This window comes from Lontra canadensis, unplaced genomic scaffold (genome assembly GCF_010015895.1).
Source record: "Lontra canadensis isolate GAN:19392208 unplaced genomic scaffold, GSC_riverotter_1.0 scaffold1, whole genome shotgun sequence".
NCBI lineage: Eukaryota > Metazoa > Chordata > Mammalia > Carnivora > Mustelidae > Lontra > Lontra canadensis.
In genome coordinates this window covers 115,321,418-115,344,576 of record NW_022630995.1, presented here as the reverse complement: position 1 = coordinate 115,344,576, position 23,159 = coordinate 115,321,418, and positions in this window count along the sequence as shown.

Sequence of the window (23,159 nt, the reverse complement as noted above, 5' to 3'; positions counted from 1 at the left end):
ATGTCAAATTAAGGCAGAATATGGCTCTGTTATTTGATGTACAACAGGAAAGGAGAAGTGAGAGGTAGGTTAGTGTGTTTTCTTTGAAAGGCCAATTAATTATATGGTCATGATTAACTCAAGGAATTTAGAAATGTCTTGAGGATCTTCATCTTGAAATAGTTTCACTCACTTCATTTGGAGAAAGTTGCTTACACAGGACTCATCTATGAAAGACAAAGAGATGAAAGAGCCCTTGAGTCCCCAGTAGCTGGCCTTGCTTTCCCAGGTCCTACGACAGAGAGCTTGTTGGCTTCTGATGATGGTGGGGGTGAGGGAGCAACACCACTGGGTTCTGCTTTTCCTCTGACAATGAATATGACTTCAGACAATTCAAAATCTATCTGGGCCTCATATTTTTCATCTAGAAAATATGGGAGTTGAACTAGATGACTGCATTCCTTCTAGCCCTAACATTATATCAACATCATTATTTGAATTATTGTTCTAACCCTTCTCATCCTCCAGGGACTCTGGGTTCAGGAAATGAAAACTGGACAGGAAGTTAGGAGTCCTGCTCTTTTACGGGTTAGTGGGGTGAGAATGGTCACCACTCTCTGGGCCCCAACCTTCTTTTCTGAAATGGGGTTCAGTGGGAAGCAAAGCAGGCATCTTTCTTGCCCACAGAGCAGGGCTGAGGGGTGTGGGGAAGAGCATAGAGTAAATGATGTCAAGATTCTTCCTACCTCTTAAATTCTCTGAGTTATCATAGACATTTTGTCTACCATTACTCAAGCAAAGCTAAAATGAGGAGTTTATGGAATCTAAATTCCTGGGTTTTGTTCCATTAGTTTTTGTTTGTTTGTTTGTTTGAAGACTGACTGTAAGAAGAACATAATTCCTAAAAGTATTTTAAAAATCCAGTCTCCTGATAATATAGATTTCTTACAAGCCAGGAATCAAAGTGATTTATAGAAAAACAGGATTTAGCCACAAAATTATTTTCTTTTTCACCTGTATTGAGTGCATGAGTTTACTGAGCAACACTCACTTAACATTACTTCAAATTTGCCCCTATTTGCTAAGAACAACAAAGGGCAGAAAAACCCACATTGTTGTTGTTGTTGTTTTTTTTAAAGATTTTATTTATTTATTTGACAGACAGAGATCATAAGTAGGCAGAGAGGAAAGCAGAGAGAGAGGAGGAAGCAGGCTCCCCGTTCTATCCCAGGACCCTGGGATCATGACCTGAGCTGAAGGCAGAGGCTTTAACCCACTGAGCCACCCAGGCACCCCGAAAAACCCACATTGTGTTACTGTATATTATTAACATTACAGATTGCTATTTCTGAGAATTACAGAGAAAAAATCACCTTAATGATTAACGAAAGACAATGCATTGCTCTTTACCATGAGGTAATTTGTATGAATACAATTAACTGCCCTTCCCAACTCAGAAAATCCTATAGGTTAGAAAGGACATGCCATTGTTTTCTGTTGAGTAGATGGAGATTGGTAACCAGAAACCAGATTATTTTATGTTCATATTTCAATTAGGCAGGAAGGAAGATAAACAAATAAAACTAAATATAGCTTTATAGAAAAAAAAAAACAAAACAACAACAACACTTTCCAGTTGTCTTCTTTAAAATTTCCCAAGCTTAGACTACTGTAAGAAATAGAAACTTGAATGCTTTCTTCCAAACTGTGTATCAAGAAGTCATTAGTCCCCATTTTATAGATTATCTGGGATCAGCTCAATTGAGTCATTAGTGGATAAAGACATTGTATCCATATGGGAGTAAATAAACAAAAGAATGCATGGATAAAATCTCTAGGGTATGAGTTTTTAAAATATGGTATTTATTTGTTATGAATTCCTATGATTCCTCAGCATATAGCAAGCACTGGTCTAAGGAACTCTTTTGTTATTACTTTTTAAAATTTCTCTGTTGTTTTGTTCTTTGCCCAGTAACATCAAAGTCCAAATAGCTAGAAGTGTCTGTAAGTAGGGTTTCCATATTTTTTTTGAATTTTATTTTTTATTTTATTTATTTTATTTTTATTTTTTTAATTTTTTTTTAATTTTATCTTTTATAAACATATAGGGTTTCCACATTTTTTAAAAGTTAAAATGAAAAATTCAAAATTCTTAGGATTTTTCAAATATAGCATCATGTTTTCATATAACATAACCTTTCATTTTAAGATGATAATCCTTAGGTAAATTGTGATTTACCTAAGAGAGAAAGGTGGCTTGGATGCTTTCACAACAAAAGTTATTTTCCTTGAATGAACAAAATATTGGTTAAGATTTCCACTTTCCACATAAACTTGGTGTCTTTTTCTCCAGTACTTTCTTCAGAGATTTATGACTAAATCGTTCCCTGATGAATGCTCTTCAGAAGACATCTGAAGCCAGGTAAACTGAGAGTGGACAAACATCCTGCCTGAAGCAGCTAGGCCTTCTGCTCGTTGTGTCAAATCAGCATAAATGGGTCTTGAGCTGGAAACCTGTCTGTCTCGCCCTTGCAGCGTAAAGCCATTACTAATAGAGCCTTGATTGTCGGACCTTGAGAGGGCCTCCAAGACATCCGAAGGCAAGGATATCATTGAAAAAAAGGCGGGGGGGCATGAGCTCATTTAAAATATTCTGAGAAGGTTCTGTAAATATAAACTAGTGTGCATGGAAACTGATATGCAGCTGGGCTGAGGGGTTTTGTGGGGAGCACTGAGGACTTGTATAATAATTCCAATTATTACGCCTTGATTTCTCTGCCCTGCCCCAGAATTCTCAGTGGGACCCTGATCCTCTCCTTTCTTTCCACCCTCACTAAGGGATCTGGGGACTTCATGTTCTTCCTCCCCAGTGGCTGCTATAACTTCCCTGCTACAGAAACCCAGATCATTCTAGGCCCATCGGTGTTACTGATCCTGTGGTTCTCATTCAACATTCTCATTGATTTTCATTCCGGTCACTACTTTCCCTTGTTGTCAGAACTTCTGCCATGGGTACTAACAGTGATGGAGAGAAGTTTCTCCATCATGGATTACTGCTTTCTAGGTCCCCAAGACTCAACCTTACTACTGCTGAATTAGGAAATTTGAACATGATGACCAGAGCCCAAGCGTACCACAGCAAATGTACTCCTTGTCCCGTGATTGCTCAGGGACACAAAATGAGGCACATATTTTATTAGCTTAGTATCTCTGCCTTCTCTTATGCTATATTTCTCTCCTCCTATCCTCCCTCTTTGTATGGGTGTGCTAACATAATTAGCCTGAAGATTAGGCCCACAGATTCCTCCCCTAATGCCCAGCGGATCCTGCTAAGGAACTTTTGGTGGTATGGTCTGACTTTCCAGACTCTCCAAGGCCAATAGAGTGATCAGAATCTTTATTAGTTTCCTACTGCTGCTGTAACAAATTACCACAAATGTCGGGACTCAAGACAACACAAACTTATTACCTTGTAGCTCATAGGTCAGGAATCTGGCACGGATCTTACCAGACAAGAATCAAGGCACCAGCAGGCTATGTTTATTTTTGGACGCTCTAGGGGAGAACACATTTTCTATTCAGACTGTTGGCCTAATGCAATTCCTTATAGTTGTAGAACTGAGTTTCTCCTTCTCTTGCTGCCTGCTAGGGATCATTTCTAGCTTCTAGAGGATACCACATTCTTTGGCTCATAGCCTATTTCCTCCATCTTCCAAGTTAATAGCAGAGGTGACTTCTCCTCACACTTACAATTTTTCCTCATTCTTCTTCCACTCCATTTCTTGACTCTTTGCCTCCCTCTTCTGCTTTTAAGGACTTAATGTGATTAGACTGGGCCATCAAATCCGAAGGTCTTTATCCTTAATCACATCTGCAAAGATCTTTCTTTCATGTAAAATAACATATTCTCAGGTTCTAGGGAGTGGAATGTGCACATCTACATTGGGAAGGTCGTTATTCTGCCTACCACAGGATCTGCTCAGTCATTCTTCTTGTCTTGGTGTTTCCAGAACCTTGACTAACATCGAATAAAAAGTTATAGACTCAGATTATGCTTTGTATTAGAAGTCATTCGATTGAATTAAGAGAGAGAGAGAGAAGGTGGGGAGAAAGATATTCATTAGATCGTTAAATGGAAAAACCCAAATGGCTTCAGATACAGATGGATCCAGGAATTTGCCTTTTTTATCATGTGATAGGTCATTCCTCTGCTAGTTACAAATTCAGGCAGGTTGTTCCTCTGTCTCTAAGCTTTTGCCTTGTTGTTCTAGCAACCTAGTGGAAAGGAAAGTTCTCTTTCTCAAGAGTTCCAACAAAAGTTTGGGAGATAATCTTCATACACTCTGTTTGGTCATATGACCAATCCAAGATTGGAACCAGGTATGCTGTCATCAGGATAGTGCAGTGTTTGATTGGTGAAGCATGGGGTCAGGCCAACTTAATCACATGGGTCAAGAGTAGATGGAGGTGCTGAAGCTCACAGGGGGTGTGAATGCTGGGCAGGCAAAAAACAACAGATGTCTACCATTTTTTCTTAGAATTTTGGAGAAATAACACATAGAGATTTAAAATCTAAAGATTAAAATAGAAGTTGCAGAAAAAAGAAAAAAACAGAAGTAGGTGGTCTTTATATGATGCATATTATAAAATATGTGCATAAATCAAAGTGACTTAACTTTCATGCAAATATTGCATGTTTATGTGCACCCTTCCATATATTATCTGTATGTTTTATGCAAATATCTTTTTTTTTAAAGATTTTATTTATTTATTTGACAGACAGAGATCACAAGTAGGCAGAGAGAGAGGAGGAAGCAGGCTCCCTGCTGAGCAGAGAGTCTGATGCAGGACTCGATCCCAGGACCCCGGGATCATGTCCCGAGCCGAAGGCAAAGGTTTTAACCCAATGAGCCACCCAGGCACCCCTTTATGCAAATTTCTTTTTTTTTTTTTTTTTTTTAATATTTTATTTATTTATTTGAGAGAGAGGCAGTGAGAGAGAGCATGAGCGAGGAGAAGGTCAGAGGGAGAAGCGGACTCCCCATGGAGCTGGGAGCCCGATGTGGGACTCGATCCCAGGACTCCGGGATCATGACCTGAGCCGAAGGCAGTCGTCCAACCAACTGAGCCACCCAGGCGTCCCTTAATCGCCTTTCTCAAACATAAAATAAAGTAATAGTCCCCCCAACCCCGAGTTGTTGCAGGGATGAGAGAGAAGGCATGTGAAGAACCCACCAGTGTCCAGCATCTCACTGATGTTCAATGAATGGCAGATATCACTATCATCATCATCATTTTAATAAATCTCAACCTTTCTCAACCTTTCTCACAGTTTTCTCGCAGAAGAACAGTTTAACGTTGCAGCATTTCTACATTTAAGTCTTCCTTGAGGGCAAGTAAGCTACCTATAATGCTCTGCATTAAATGCCAGACTTTAAATGAAATTTTGATCAATTTGTTCTGAAGCCATTAGACCTTCTTATTGATTCAGCTCTGAGGAAAACCCCAATAGTTTTAAATGTATCGATGCTGTTTGAAGTTAATTTTAATTTAACATAAACCAAAAGCAAAGCGAGGTCAGACTAGCAATGCTGCCAACACGGAATTTGCATCCTTCTAAGATTTTTTTCACTGCTGCTCTCCATTAAATCAAGTTTCATTTTATTAGCCAGGATGGATAGGCTCCTGAGCCTGTATGACTCTCTTCTCAACCCCCTCTTTCTTATAGAGGTCTGTAAGTTTTTTAATGGGATAGGGTATTTCTTATTCACTGTTTTATCTGTCCAGTAGCTCTGTGCTGAGCCTACAATTAGCAGCTCACTAAGAATTTCTAGGATACTTGTTTAGAGGTAAGGATGTGGACTACACATATATGTGTTTGTATGTGGTTTGGTTACAAAGTTGGGGTAAGTATAAGTGAAGTGGGGTGGGAGAAAAATGAAGGAAATATTAGAGAATGATAATAAAAAGAAAATGATTGTAAACTAACAATGAGAAATCAACCTGGGGTCCATGGCCAGTTTCAGGGGCTGCCATGAAATTTCTAACATTCTCTGCAAAATTTTGAGCATACGTTTGTATACGTGTTTTCTGGGGCAGAGGATTTTCATAAACATATAAGCTATCCAGGGGGGGGTGTTTTTTACCCAGTGTTACTGGGCAGAGTGTAAGGATCTTCTGCCATAGAATCATCTTGGCAAATGCACTTAAAATAATTTATATTGTTATTCAGATTTTCTTTAAAGGCTGAAGGACAGAGGAATTTCTCCTGCACATCAACCCCCCCACAAAGGATTCCTAAAGTGATAGATTAATCCAATGTTCCCTAAAGCTTGTTGGGATGTCCTAGACCATGCTATAATCAAGCAATGTGACGCGGTTGAGTTTGCACTTTGCCAATCAAATCCTTAGGTCAAGGTTCTAAATCTGAGAGTTCATATCACTTCTGTTGTCTGGGACTAGCCTTGTTAATGAGGAATCTGGAGAAGCATGCTACCTAAATACACACGATGTTTGGGTGACTGGTCAACACAGGTGTTGAAAAGATGGAAACTGGGCCTGGCCTTGCTGAAGCCAGAACCCGATGGGGGTAGAGCTTGAGAGAATTAACCTGATCTTACATGCTGCACCTGGAAGGAGGAGTTTGCTGGTGAGGGATATCCCACATGTAAATAAGGAGGGTGGGTAAGGAAGAAGAAACATTCCAAGGGGCAGGTAATAATAACGGCTAACATTTAGAGCAAGCATATTATGTGGTACCCAGTTGTAAACGTTTTATATATATCTCCTCATTTAATCCTTCCAAAGTTTTGTCAGGTAGGTTCTGTAATACCTCTATATTTTGCAGTCAGGAAACTGAGGCCAAGACCAAGGTGTGGGTAGGGTAAGTTTTTTCTGAGGTCTCTCTCTTTGGCTCACAGACAGTTGACTTCTCACTGTGTCCTTATGTGGTCTTCCCTCTGTCTTTTTTTTCTTATCAGTCTCCTCTTTTTATAAGAACAGCAGCCATATTGGATTAGGGCCCACTCCTACATCCTCATTTTAACTTGATTACCTCTTTAAAAGCCCTATCTCCAGTTACAGTGACCTTCCCAGGTACCAGTGGTTAGGACTTCAACACATGAGTTTTGGAAGAATGCAAGTCAGCCTGTAACAGGGACTGATTGAATTTATTCCTTTACATGACTTTTTTGTGGGGTAATTTGTTCCAACTGTGTCTGTCACTCTGATGAGAGTGAGGTAATAAGAGAAGGGTAAACTTAGAAGTAAGGGTCCTTGCCAGTCACCAGGTGGTGTTCTCAACCAGGAGCAGTCACAAGTCATATCGCATTCAAACCAAGACCAGATAAACCCATTCTGGATCCATGTCTCTGTCAAAATCATTCAAAACCTTGGGGATTTAGAGGTTACCACATGAAGTTATTTAAAGTCATCCAAGCTGTTATCTGTTCCTTATTTTAGCATTTCATATTAACTCAAAATCCTTTTAGGACAGAGGGTTAAATTCTTTGGCTTTTCTGTTTCGGTCATTTTCTTCTCATATGTCCTGGGATTTATATTTAAAGTCACCACTTAGAAACACAGAAATGTAATGTTATTTTCTGTGACTGAACTCAACTTGCCCATGAGCTCCCCAATCTTGTCGGGAACTGGGCAGACTTTAAGTTGCCCTGTCTTGTTTTCTTAGTCACTCTCAGTTCAAATTTTCCTTTTTGCCAGGGTAAGTCCGTGTTGCTGCTCCCCTCCCTGCCTTCAGGATGGGATCCAGATCCCCAGGGAAAACCATGGGTTCCTGTTCTGCCATCCTGTCTCCCTTGGTGTCGCCTGAGGTGTTGGATATACAATACAGTACATGAAGCTTAAATTTCAGGGCTTCTCATTCACAGAACTTCTTCTGAGCCCTCAGAAGGGGATGCATTGTAACACTTGCAGAATTAAAATATTTTAATAGCAAGGAAGACCACTGTTGCTTGCCACTTGATTTCCACTCCACCAAACTCTCCCTCATATAAAGGGGCTTTGGAGTGGTGGCAGGAATTTCGGGGCTCTAACTAAGGGAAAGTCGAGATGAGGATACATTCAGTTTGTATTTAGTGTGATGTATTCATGTGGTTTATAGTGACTTCTATGAATAGTTAAATTGTATGCTGGTCAACCTGGGGTAGGAATGGTCTCCAGAAATATCCCTAACATCTGCTGCACCAAGTCAAAATCTCACAGAGCTGGAGTGGTATCAGTATATAGTGCCTGTGATGCCTGGCACTAGAAGTAAATGGGGCGTGGAAGAGAAAATGCCTTGGGAAGAAGCCTATGGAAGAGTCTTCCAGTTACAAGAGGGGTAGAATGGTAAACAGAGGATTTAATTCTTGTTGATAACTCAACATAGAAATTTTCTAGGTCAGAAATGCATTCAGTAATGCAGCAAATACAATGATAATTATGATTTATAAATACTGTTTTATAATGGAAATAATGCAGAATAGAACTTAGAATTCCTGTGTTTGTAAGGTACAGACATAAACAGGAGGTACAACTCTGTGTGTGGCCACATGATTCATGCTTTCCAACTATCAGTTATAAAAAAATGTCAATTGGGGCACCTGGGTGGCTCAGTCGGTTGGGTTCTGCCTTCTGCTCAGTTCATCATCCTGGGATCCTGGGGTTGAGTCCCGGGTCTGCTCCTTGCCCAGCAGGGAGCCTACTTCTCCCTCTGCCTGCGGCTCCCCTTTCTTGTGCTCTCTCTCTCTGTCAAATAAATAAAAAAATAAAATAAAAGTCAATCAACTATCCTTAATGAAGGATATCTACCTTTTCATCCCTCTATAGAAAATATTGTAAAATAATTATCATATGAAGATATGACCAGAGTATGCACCAAATAATTTATGTGGAATGTCTTACTGAGATATTAACAAGTAATTTTTAAAAGTTGTTATTATCTAGATTTTATGGTACTCGTATTTGTTAACTTTCATACACTTGTTTTCTTTTCCCAAATATTAAAAAAAAAATCACTTTCATTCCTAGCATTATATTTATCATCTTGTATTGTTTTCTCTCAAGGACACCCCAAATCCTACAAGCTTCAGGGTTCCCTGTAAACCTTATCTGGTTATCCTTATGCCCCTTGAAATGGTGAACATTGTATGCAGTATGCCAACCTGATAGGGACCCAGGACAGCAACTCTTCATTCTCCTTGCCCAGACCCCAGCTCTCTACGGACCAGCGTTCCCTGAGCATGAACATTTCAGCACACCTCCTCCGTTTCTGCTGTATTCCAGGACACCTGATGCCCCACTGACATGCAGAGACATTTAAGATGTAGGAAGCAGAAGTGTCCCGCATGCTACTGCAATCCATCCTTCTTTCCTTCCTCCCTCCCTCCCTCCCTCCCTTCCTCCCTCCCTCCTTCTCCCTCTTTTCTTTCTTTCTCTGTTTCTCTCTCTCTTTTGTTTCCTTTTCTTTTCCTTCCCTTCCTTCCTTCCCTTCCTTCCTTCCTTCTTTTCTTCCTTCCTCTAGGAAAGCCACTGTTTTTGGAGGGCAGACTCCAAAAACTGTGGACTGAGCCCTGCCAGTGAGACTGGGGTCCCTGGAAGGGCATACAAGCTGATGGGATCCAGCCGCAGGCCCCCTCCCTGACACCAGGGGACATCACCTTGTGGTTTTCTGTATAGGCTCATAGGATAGCACAGCACCATGGTGCAACAGATAAGAGCACAGATGGAGCCAGGTCACGGTAGGGTCAAATTCCAGAGCCATCAGTTACAAGCTCTGTAAACTTGGATAAGTTATTTAACCTCTCTGAGCATCAGTTATCTTATCCATACAAAAGGTTTTTGTGAGGATGAGAGACTTAACATATCTAAAGTACTTAGAATACAAAATGAGTATGTTTCAGCTCTTAAAATCTCCTCACTGCAGGGTATGCGCTTGGGTTGTGTCCTGTGTCTTTCCTGATCTGTGGTTTATATTAAAAACACTGTGCTCTAGTCTCCAAGCTTTTGTTCGTTGATATTTAAAGAGAGGCTTTTGGGATTTATAACACCCGCCCCCGAAAAGGCCCAGCGGTGCCTGGCTGGCTCAGTGGGTAGAGCATGTGATTCTTAATCTCAGGATCATGAATTCAAGCCCCACATTAGGCATGGAGCCTACACTAAAAAAAAAAAAAAAAAAAAAAAAAAAAAAAGGTCAAAAGTTATAATGGAAAGTCCAGAGATGGACTTAAGCGACTATTTTGCAAGTCCAGAAATGGACATAAGTTTTTTGTTTATGCTTGTATCCCAAATATAAAGACGTTAAACTTCTCTGAGGCAATGGATACTTCTGGCTAATAAGGAGAAGATAGTGAACAAAGATTTTTTTTAAAAAATACAAATATTAAAATGATAGCATATTTCAAAATGCTACATAAATAGCGATAAAAGAGAACCAACACTTTTGATTTCCTTTAAGGGTGTCAGGTATCAGGTTATGAAATTTATATATATGGCTTAACCTTTGCACTACTCTGTTATGTGGAAAGTTTTATTTCTGAGGATTGCAGAATTTCAAGTTACTTGTCCAGCCTATTAGATATAATAAGGGGTAGGCCATGTTTCAAGCTGACACTTCACTTCCAAAAGACTTACTCTTCCGCCTATTGTTCTTGACAGCCCACCCCACCCCCTGTTTCCTAAAATTTAATTCTCTGAAAGGAAAACCTCTGACTAGAAAAGAATACTTTTATGTAAAGAGGAGGTTTCCATCCTGAGCCAGAGGCGTGTCAATTGTGGGAGCATCTTAGAGAAATCTAGGGTACAGATTCTATCTGCAAACTTGACATCTATTATGAAAGTATATGTCAGTGTGATCATGTACTCAATTCTAATTAACTCTCTTCTTCCAGTAAATTCTGCCAATACGTTGATTCTATTTAAAAAAATTCAAGCTGTCTTTGTGGGAAACCCTCATTCCATCTCTCTCAATTATTTGTCAATTTGACTCCAAACATTACCTTTATTCTTATGGCAGATTCCTCAGAAAAACTGTCCATCCCATTCCCAGAATGAATTATGAATCATGGCTAAGATGGTGACAATAAAATTTGGCTCTTACTTCAAAAGAGATATAGAGAGATCAAATATGGGAACCCATGGCTCCGGCTAAACTTAAAACTAGCTTCACACAATATGTCATATGTGTTTTCAAGCTTGATCCCAAGTGAATTCATGAGGAAGACAAAATTTGTTTCATGTAATCCACCGTCTCCTTTCTTGGCACCTGCTGCCTTGCCTTCACATCTCATTTACAACACTGGGTCTAATGTTCTCATTCCTTCTTTACTTCTCTCTCTCAAGATCTGAGTTCGGGGAAGGGTCTGGTGTACTCATTTCATGCGAACATTACCAGATCAGTCTTTCCCCCGTACCTTCCTTCTCAGTTTCCCAGATGTAGATTTGTGAATATCCTTGTTTCCTTCCCACTGTCCATTCTTCCCTTAGGGTTATTTCTCTTCTGGTTTTCAACTCACAATTTATAAGTGAGTTAGGAACTGTTTAAATTATTTCCGTTTTGCCACATGGAAGGGTTTAAAAATAGACGATTCTGCCCACAATCACATTATCATGTAACAATGTTCTGTAAGTTCTGGTTAATATAATAAGATTGAACTAGAAATAAATTGGACATACATTTTGGAAAAGTGAAGGCAACACTATTATTTGCATATGTGAAGATACACCTGAAAATGTGACTAAATAAAAAAACATTGTAAGTTTTAAAAGTTCAGTGAAATGGCATATATGAAAAACATTTAATAGTAACTGTGTTTTATTCCAGCAATTCTCATTTAGAAAATATAATGAAAGAAGAGCTCACTTATGGTATTAGCAAGGACACAAAATAAGTTAGAAGTAACCTTATCAAGAATTGCAGGGATTACATGACGTGAACTACTTTTTTTATTTTATTTTATTTTTATTTTTTTTTTTTAAAGATTTTATTTATTTATTTATTTGACAGAGAGATCACAAGCAGGCAGAGAGGCAGGCAGAGAGAGAGGAGGAAGCAGGCTCCCTGCTGAGCAGAGAGCCCGATGCGGGGCTCGATCCCAGGACTCCGAGGCCATGACCTGAGCCGAAGGCAGCGGCTTAACCCACTGAGCCACCCAGGCGCCCCTACTTTTTTTATTTTTAAATAAACAGACTCTATGCCTTTGGAATACTTGGAGACACACTTTTTGCTCTAATTATGAGGAATTATGAGTATCATGATAATATTTTCTTTCAAATACAAATGCAAAAATAATTCTAATGAAAATTCAAAAGAGATTGAAGAATCAACAACTTTACAAATGTTTCTAAGGTTTTTGTTTTATTTTGATTTGATTGAAGTGCAGTTGACAGATATTTCCAAGGTTTTTCTGGAAAAATAGACAAAAAGAACTAAATTTATTGCTAATGAAACTTAGTCGGATTATTAAAAAGTTTAAATAAAACATTGTATACAAAGATTTTGGGATTGATTAGAATTTCAAATTGCAGTTTTATGCATGGACATTTAGTTATGTGTTCTAGAATTCCACAGGTCTCACCAGCGTGTTAAAATGAAGTCTTAACTTCCGAATTACAGTGACTTAGGCTCTATCTTTGATACGGAAGGACTTCTTCAGTTCCCTGTCAAAGCTACCCGTACTAATTTCTGGGATGTCGTGGTGTGTCACTTGCATCCAGGAGCAAGTGGCTTATGTTTTCTTTCTTTTTTTTTTAAAGATTTTATTTATTTATTTCACAGGGAGAGATCACAAGTAGGCAGGGAGGCAGGCAGAGAGAGAGAGGAGGAAGCAGGCTCCCTGCTGAGCAGAAAGCCCGATGTGGGACTCGATCCCAGGACCCTGAGATCATGACCTGAGCCGAAGGCAGAGGCTTAACCCATTGAGCCACCCAGGCACCTGGCTTATGTTCTTCATGAGTCACATCACCACAACCTCTGCTGCCTGTGTTCTCTGTGAGACTGTCCCAAGGTGGTTCTGCTGGGCTCATGGGCTACCTGCCCCTCAGTGGTCCATGGCAAAGTTGGGGAGAAATGTTCACCTGGACCTAGAGCAGTAAGCTTTGTGCCCATGATTTCAAGTGACCTTTATAAACACATCTCCTAAAATTCTATCTTTAATCCCTCTCATCATCAGTACTGAAATCCTGACCTCAGTCAGAAAGAAGTAGATCTAAGCCATCCCCTGGCATACTGAGCCCTGTTCTCCTCATCTTCTCAGTTTTTCAAACTTCTCTATTCTATTTCAGCCCCCCAACCCAAAATCCTATGCATTGTTGAATCATAGGAATAGACTAGACTATCAGGTCATTAAATAGCATACAAGTTCTGTGTACAAGTTCATGTTCAGCAGAGAAACTCTGCTCTATAGAAATCCACCAAACTCTATTATAAGTCACTTGTTAACAGTGATTTATTTAGGTGTATTAGGTGCCAAGCATAGTACATAGTTAAAGTCTCTCAGAGAAACTTACTGTCTAGAAGTCACAGCTCTTATTCACTGGGGTATCATGAGAGGGTTTACCAAGTGCATTTCTAAAATATATAAACTCCATTTTCCTACTCTATTTTCCTACCAAAGCTAACTATACTACAGAAGAACAATTGAATTCAGTCTATCATGACTGGCTTTTAGGATTATTTACCTTATTAAAAAAAATGTTCTTAAAATCCATTTGCTGTATTTCTGAGAATCCAATCATACCAGAATGTAGAGAAAAATCAAAAGAACATTAACCTACTGGCAATATTTCAGCCCCTCTCTCTGGATCTGCAATACAGATTCACTGCCCTCCACATTCAGTCAGCACCTTTCCTTATAATATTCTGAGACAGAATGTCTGAATTCTGAAAATCATCATGTGATTTCTCACAATATCTCTACCCATGTTATAGATGGGCATGACATCATCATTAAATAAACATCTATTGAACATAAACTCTTACCTGGCAGCAGAGTTAGGTATAGAAGAAAAACAGTGAACAGAATAATTTTGGTCAAAGATGCTCATGGTTTAGTAAGAAGACAGGTTTATATACAAATGATAATGATGATGATGATGCTAATGAGAGTGACTGTGATATGATAATGATAGAAACGTAATGGGGGTGAAAGATTTTTTTAAAAAGTGGTGCTGGGTTAGTGGCTATCTAATTGACCATTGCACAATATATTTAAAAAAAAATCCAGAAGGATTGTGGATTCAAATGTGAATATTAAAGCAAAACTTCTAGAAAATTACATAGGAGAATATTTTCATTATGTTTGGGTAGAAAAAGATTTTATAAACCAGACATCAAAAGCATTGCCTGAGGGGCCCCTGGGTGGCTCAGTGGGTTAAAGCCTCTGCCTTTGGCTCAGGTCATGATCCCAGGGTCGTGGGATTGAACCCCATATCAGGCTCTCTGCTCAGTGTGGAACCTGCTTCCTCCTCTCTCTCTGCCTGCCTCTCTGCTTACTTGTGATCTCTATCTGTCAAATGAATAAAAATAAAATTAAAAAAAAAGAAAAAGCATTAGCTGAAAAGGAAAAGATTGATAAATTGTTTCAGTAAAATTAAGAACTCTTGTTCACTAAAAGATACCAGTAAGGGAACAAGTCACAGAGTAGGAGAAAATATTTGTAATACATATATCTGGAAAAGAATTATATTCAGAGGACTTATACATTGATAAGAAAAATACTCCAGAAAACATAGTTACAAATGGGCAAAACACTTGAATAGGCAGTTCACAAAAAAGATATCCAAATGATCAATAGAAATTTGCAAAGGTAATCAGCATTATTAGTCACTAAGGAAATGCAAATTAAATTAACTGTAAGATACCTATATAAGAAAACTGAAACTAAAAACTGAAAATACCAAGTATCAGTGAAGATACGGTTTGGAAAACTGTCAGTTACTGCAATTGATCATACAATGCCCAAAGACCCTATGATTCTATTTCTAGACAAGAGAAATGTATACGGATTTACCAAAAGACTTGTACAAGAATGTTAATACTCTTTATAACCACGACCAGCACCAGTAAAAACAAAACAGAAACAGAAACAGCAACTAGAAATCAGCCAATTGTCCATCAGTAGTAGAATAAAGAATACAGCAGGGGGAAAAGATAGTCTCTTCAACAAATGGTGCTTGGACAAATGGATGTCCACATGGAAAAGAAAGAGATCAAACCTCTCTTAGACCATATACAAAAATCAACTCAAAATGAACTAAGGACTTATGTAAGACCTATAAATGTAAGAAATTGTAAACTTACCAGAAGAAAACATAGGGGAAAAACTTCATGAAATTGGTGTTGACAACGATTCCCTGGATATGACTCCCAAAACACAAGCAACAAAAGTAAAATGAACTAAAAACTTCTGCACAGCAAAAGAAACTAGCAACAAAATGAATAGATGACATACAGAAAGAGAGAAAATAGTTGCAAACTACCTATCTGATGATAAGGTCTTAATACCCACAATACGTAAGGAAATTCTACAACTTAATAGCAAAAACCAAATAACCCATTTAAAAGGTGAATAAAGGTCCCAAACAGACATTTTTCCATGGAAGACTTATAAATGGAGAGCAGGTATATGAAAAGCTGCTCAGTGTCTGTAATCATGAGGAAATGCAAATCAAAACCCCTGTAAGCTATCACTTCACGCTTGTTAGGATGACCATCATTAAAAACAAACACACACAAGATGGTTAGTGTTGACAAAGATGTAGAGAAATTAAAACTCTTGTGTATTGTTGTTGAGAATGGAAAATGGTCGCTATGAAAAACAGTAAGTTTCCTCAAAAAGTTAAGAAATAGAACTGCCATTCATATGATCCAGAAATCCCACTTCTTGGTACTTATCCAGTGCTTATTGTGCTGCCATGTTTATCACACACTATTAGCAATAGCCAAGATGTGGAAGCAACCTAAGAGTCCATCAGTAGATGAATGGGTAAAGAAAATGTAGTTTATACACGCAAGGGAATATTATTTGTTTTTAAAAAGAAGGAAATCCAGGGTACCTGGGTGGCTCAGTCGTTAGTGTTTGCCTTCGGCTCAGGTCATGATCCCAGGGTCCTGAGATCAAGCCCCACATCAGGCTCTCTGCTCAGCGAGAAGCCTGCTTCTTCCTCTCGCACTCCCCCTGCTGGTGATCCCTCTCTCGCTGTGTCTCTCTCTGTCGAATAAATAAATAAAATCTTAAAAAAAAAAAAAAAAAAAAAAAGAAGGAAATCCTGTCAGATGTGACAACATGGGTGAATCTTCCAGACATTATGCTAAATGAAATCAGTCACAGAAAGACAAATACTGCACAATTCCATTTATACGAACTATCTGAAGAAGTCAGACTCATAGAAACAAAAAGTAAATTCCCAGGAACTGAGGTTTGAGGGAAGTGGGGAGTTGTGGTTCCATGGTTATAAATTTAAGTTATACAAGCTGAAAATGTTCTGGAGATCTGCTTGTACAACATTGTGCTTAAGGTTAACAATAATGTACTGTATACTTAAAAATCTGTTAAAACGGTGGATCTCATGTTATGTGTTTTGCTTTTTTTTACCCCCCCACCCCCTGCCACAAAACTCCATTAGAATAAATGATGAAGCTGAGGGTGTATTCGGATAACAGAATGTTATACACTGGTCTACAGTAATGAAAAGGAATGGATTATTGCTTCATGGTATGTATCAAGATGGACAGACCACCCAAGTACAATGTTGAGTCAATGAAGCCAGACACAAAATTACATATCATATCATACTGTTTGTACAGGCACGATTAAACAAAACCAACCTAAGCAGATGGAAGTCAGAATTGTGACCTTGAAGGGATGGGTAATGACAAGGGAGGTTTTTAGAGTGCTGGTGAAGTTCTGTTTGTTACTTTTTATCGGAGTGGATATACAGGTATGTTTCACTATGAGAAAATTCATCAAATTGTACACTTACGAATTATACACTTCAGGCCTGTTATGCCTCAATATAAAGTGTACTTAGTAATAATAATAGCCATCATTTATCAAACATCTTAGGTATCAGACACTTTGCCTGTGTTAGCTCATTTAACCTTCCCAACTCTTTTCTGCAATAGTTATTGTATTATCTTCGTTTGATAAGTGAGGACACGGGACGCTAAGCAGTTAGGGAACTTGCCCAGGGTCACACAGCTTACACAGTAAGCGGTAACTAGGAATTCCGTGGCAAGCAGTCTGCTTTTCCATCTGGCTTCCTAACAACTGTGCACGAAGTAGCACATCAAAGGAGTGAGCCAAGGCTGTGTTGTCAGTGATTAAGTTTTTCTGAGCAGACAAATTCATGGACATCTCCTGGGGACAGCTGACACTTCAGGAGCCTTGAAGGGAGACGGGGTGTCATCTAGGCACAAAAGGAATATCTCAGGTAAGACAAATAACACGTGCAAAAGTAAGAAGTGCTGAACTTGAAAATGCCAGGAGTTTGGTGTGGTGTAAAAAGTGGGAGTGAAGGATCCCTAAGAACCTGCGCAGAGACAAAGAAATTTGGCTTTTATTCCTGCAGAGGGTGAAATTATAAGGAAGATAATTGTGTGATTCAACTTACACTGTAGAAATAACATCCTGTTGGCAGTCTGGAGGATAGACCTGAAGGAAGAAATCAGAGTCAGTGTGACCACTAGGTACAAGTAATCACGAAGGAAGAAGAGGTTGGGAAAATGGATATTTCGAATAGTACATGCTTGGATATCACCACTAAATACCCGTTAGGAAGGAAAAATATTCCTCTCTTCTCAGAATTATAAAGAAAAAATTCTTCCTTCAAATTTATACAATAACTATTCATTTGTACCTTCTCTGCACGAGGCATTGTGTGGAACATTCTTACAGGTGGGACTCCTCAGGCCTGACTGCAGGTGGAGTGGGACAGAAGTTGTATAATTTTGTCAGTAAAATGCTGCAAGGGGCATAGGAACTTGCTTTTAAAAAAGAGAATTAGCTTTCAGATGGTGAAACCCGAGTTAACAGGCAGACAATTTTATTAAAATTCCTATTAAAAAATGTATGGCGATTGCAATAACAATAATAATTGAAATAATTTTAATAGTTACAGCTAACCCAGCTCTATCCAATCTCTTTGTTCTCTTAGTCAGGATAAAGAGGTTGGGTAGCCTGGGAACATAAAGAAAACGACTATATTTGTACCTAGAAAAGTGAAACATCCAGGTTGGAAAGTATGTACAAATGGGTCTAAGAATCTGTCTCAGCACTCCCATTGAATCAGCAGCCTGGGACCATTCTTCAAATATAGTAATTCCAGACTACCGGCACTGACTGTTCTCATTCCCTCTCTCTAATGAAGGAATCAAGTTCAGGGGTGAAGGAGTAAAGCGAGGGGCAAGAACAGTTCCTTCTTTCTAGTCAAGGCTGGGCTATCAACTTAGATATGAGGAGGGCCCCAGTAGACACAGTGGGAATGGGAGCTTCTCTGGGCCCCATCCCACCCCCTTCTCAGGCCCTGTGCTCTCTTGGCTGTTGGTAACAGATTTTCTCTATTTGCACCAGCTTCTTTTTAAATTTGGTGGTGGGCTGCTTGGACCCTTGACCTGACTGCCATTAAGATATGTGCTTGCCCCGTCTGTCCTACAGGTAAGGATAATATGCCATAGTTGGGCCTGGCTGTCTGCCGTTGCTATCCAGGAAACTTGCCAACTTCTCTTGAAGCCATATGCTCAGGCAATATTCTTTTAGATCATATCTCACGAGAGAGTGTGGAATTCTGCAGTGAATATGTTCAGTCCTCTTTATTTTTAGGGGGAAAACAGAAAGCCATGTTGAATTTCTTGCCACCACAGTTGCAGAATGGAATGGGTACAGTTTTAGAGGAAAGCAATCCATTACTGTATGTGCAAAATGCCTTTTTTGGGTCTCCCCTCAATTATGGACAGATCAGAAAAGTCAGCTTAAGTATTGTCTGAGAAGGATGAACCAGTGAGAGTCAGGCTGCTCATTATCCACTCCAGCTTTCTGTGTGTGTTGCCAAAAGAGAAATGCAAACGCCAGAATCAAAGACCGGTAACCATGAGAGACAAGACTTGCCATGATTCAAGGAGAAGCAAGAGCTTAATGGGCAACGAGGACTGTAATCACAGCTGTAAAGAGATTTAGGACAAGGATTGAAGTATGGAAGGCATGGGGGCAGGTTAGGAAACTGAGTTATTGATGAAATGTGGTGCTTTAATGTGATGCCCTGCTCAAAGCACCAGGTCAAGCTGAACCCAAGCACTATTGAGCATATATCCTTTATGTTCATACATTCTGTCTTTCTGTCTCTTTCTTTTAAAGGAAGATCAGAAAACTTTCATCAGAAATCCAATTCTAGTCAAGGGTCCAGCTGTTTTCTGGATGGGTTTCGTTCACCTGATTCCTGCTCTTTTCCTCTAATGATGAACTGGGTTGGTCACCCTAAAGAATCATTAACTCTTTTCTTTTTTACTCAAAATGATTACTGAATCAAAGTGATCTGTAGGCCACTTGAACCTGAATCATCTGGGGGACATTGTTAAATGGCAAACTCTTGGTTCCACTCAACTCCCCCTGAATCAGTATTTCTTAGGAGTATGTTCTAGGAATCTGCGTTTTAAACAAACACTCTTGGTGATCCTTTAAGAATTCTAAACTAGTAGAGAACTCTGAGTGTCCTCTCTCAGTGTTTCTTTTCTTCTGGGCCTTGACCTCTTCTCTTTATGCCTCTAGAGCTAAAGATAAGAACCAACAGGTAAAACACAACACAACACAACACAACACAACAACCAATGTGCTCTTCTTCAAAACATCACACTGTGTTACTTTCCTGCTTTAGAATGTTCGCTGGGTTCCCAATGAACCAGGAATACAAGGTCTCCATGGCTGTGTGCCCTTCTTTTCTGATCTCATCCCCTACTACTTCATCTCTCCTGGTTGGCTATCCTCTGGTTGTGCTGGCATAGGATCTGGGCCTTGAAACTGCCAAGATTCTTTCTTTCTTTTTTTAAAGATTTAATTAATTTATTTATTTGACACAGAGAGAGATCACAAGTGGACAGAGAGGCAGGCAGAGGGGCACAGGGAAGCAGCTCCCTGCTGAGCAGAGAGCTTGATGCAGGGCTTGATCCCAGGACCCTGAGATCGTAACCTGAGCCAAAGGGAGAGGCTTAACACACTGAGCCACCCAGGTGCCCCAAGATTATTTCTTTTCTTTTTTTAAAAAATTAATTTATTTTTTAAAATAACATACAATGTATTATTAGCCCCAGGGGTACAGGTCTGTGAATTGTCAGGCTTACACACTTCACAGCACTCACCATAGCACATACCTTCCCCAATGTCCATAACCCAGCCACCCTCTCCCTACCCTGCTACCTACTGCAACCCTCAGTTTGTTTTGTGAGATTAAAAGTCAACTATGGTTTGTCTCCCTCCCAATCCCATCTTGTTTCATTTTTTCCTTCCCTACCCCCCAAACCCCCAGTTTGCCTCTCAAATTCCTCATATCAGGCAAATCATATGATGATTGTCTTTCTCTGATTGACATAGTTTGCTCAGCATAATACCCTCTAGTTCTATCCACGTCATCGCAAATGGCAAGATTTCATTTCTTTTGATGGCTGCATAGTATTCCATCGTGTGTGTGTGTGTGTGTGTGTGTGTGTGTGTGTGTGTATATATATGCACACCACTTCTTTATCCATTCATCTGTTGATAGACATCTAGGTTCTTTCCATAGTTTGGCTATTGTGGACATTGCTGCTATAAACATTTGGGTGCATGTGCCCCTTCAGATCACTACATTTGTATCTTTAGGGTAAATACCTAGTAGTGCAATTGCTGGGCCATAGGGTAGCTCTATTTTCAACTTTTTGAGGAATCTCCATGCTGTTTTCCAGAGCGGCTGCACCAGCTTGCATTCCTACCAACAGTGTAGGAGGGTTCCCCCTTCTCCGCATTCTTGCCAGCATCTGTAATTTCCTGACTTGTTAATTCTAGCCATTCTGACTGGCATGGAGGTGGTATCTCATTGTGGTTTTGATTTGTATTTCCCTGATGTGGAGTGATGTGGACCACCTTTTCATGTGTCTATTGGCCGTCTGGATGTCTTCTTTGCAGAAATGTCTGTTCATGTCCTCTGCCCATTTCTTGATTGGATTATTTGTTCTTTGGGTGTTGAATTTGATAAGTTCCTTATAGATTTTGGCTACTAGCCTTTTATCTGATATGTCTTTGGCAAATATGTTCTCGCATTCTGTCAGTTGTCTTTTGGTTTTGTTGACTGTTTCCTTTGTTGTGCAAACGTTTTTGATCTTGATGAAGTCTCAATAGTTCATTTTTGCCTTTGGCGATGTTTCTAGGAAAAAGTTGCTGTGGCTGAGGTCAAAGAGGTTGCTGCCTGTGTTCTCCTCAAGCATCTTGATGGATTCATTTCTCACATTGAGGTCTTTCATCCATTTTGAGCATATTTTTGTGTGTGGTGTAAGGAAATGGTCCAGTTTCATTTTTCTGCATGTGGCTGTCCAATTTTCCCAACACCATTTATTGAAGAGGCTGTCTTTTTTCCATTGGACATTCTTTCCTGCTTTTTCGAAGATTAGTTGACCATAGAGTTGAGGGTCTATTTCTGGGCTCTCTATTCTGTTCCATTGATCTATATGTCTGTTTTTGTGCCAGTACTATACTGTTTTGATGATGACAGCTTTGTAATAGAGCTTGAAGTCTGGAATTGTGATGCCACCAACTTTGGCTTTCTTTTTCAACATTCCTCTAGCTATTTGAGGTCTTTTCTGGTTCCATATAAATTTTAGAATTATTTGTTCCTTTTCTTCAAAAAAATGGATGGGATTTGGTAGGGATTGCATTAAACGTGTAGATTGCTTTAGGTAGCATAGACATTTTCACAATATTTGTTCTTCCAATCCATGAGCATGGAACATTTTTCCTTTTTTTGTGTTTTCCTCAATTTCTCTCATGAGTACTTTATAGTTTTGTGAGTACAGATTCTTTGCCTCTTTGGTTAGGTTTATTCCTAGGTATCTTATGGTTTTGGGTGCAGTTGTAAATGGGATTGACTCCTTAATTTCTCTTTCTTCTGTCTTGTAGTTCGTATATAGAAATGCAACTGATTTCTGTGTATTGATTTTATATCCTGACATTTTACTGAATTCCTGTATGAGTTCTAGCAGTTTTAGAGTGGAGTCTTTTAGGTTTTCCACATAAAGTATCATAAAATCTGCAAAGAGTGATAGTTTGACTTCTTCTTTGCTGATGTGGATGCCTTTAATTTCTTTTTGTTGTCTGATTGCTGAGGCTGGGACTTCTAGTACTATGCTGAATGGCAGTGGTGATAATGGACATCCTTGCTGTGTTCTTGACCTTAATGGAAAAGCTCTCAGTTTTTCTCCATTGGAATAATATTTGCTGTGGGTTTTTCATAGATTGCTTTGATGATATTGAAGTATGTACCCTCTATCCATACACTGTGAGAATTTTGATCAAGAGAGGATACTGTACTTTTGTCAAATGCTTTTTCAGCAGTATTGAGAATATCATATGGTTTTTGTCCTTTCTTTGATTAATGTATTGTATTGTATTGATTGACTTGTAGATGTTGAACCAACCTTGCAGCTCTGGAATAAATACCTCTTGGTCATGGTGGATAATCCTTTTAATGTGCTGTTGGATCCTATTGACTAGTATTTTGGTGAGAATTTTCACATCTGTGTTCATCAAGGATATTGGTCTGTAATTCTCTTTTTTGATGGGGTCTTTGTCTGGTTTGGGGATCAATGTAATACTGATAATGAGTTTGGAAGTTTTCCTTACATTTCTATTTTTTGGAACAGTTTCAGGAGAATAGGAATTAATTCTTTAAATGTTTGGTAGAAATCCCCTGGGAAGCCATCTGGCCCTGGGCTCTTGTTTGTTGGGAGATTTTTGATGACTGCTTCAATCTCCTTACTGGTTATGGGTTTGTTTTCAAGTTTTCTATTTCTTCCTGGTTCAGTTTTGGTAGTTTATATGTCTCTAGGAATGCATCCATTTCTTCCAGATTTACAAATTTGTTGGTGGATAGTTCCTCATAATATGTTCTTATAATTGTTTGTATTTCTTTGGTGTTGGTTGTGATCTCTCCTCTTTCATTCATGA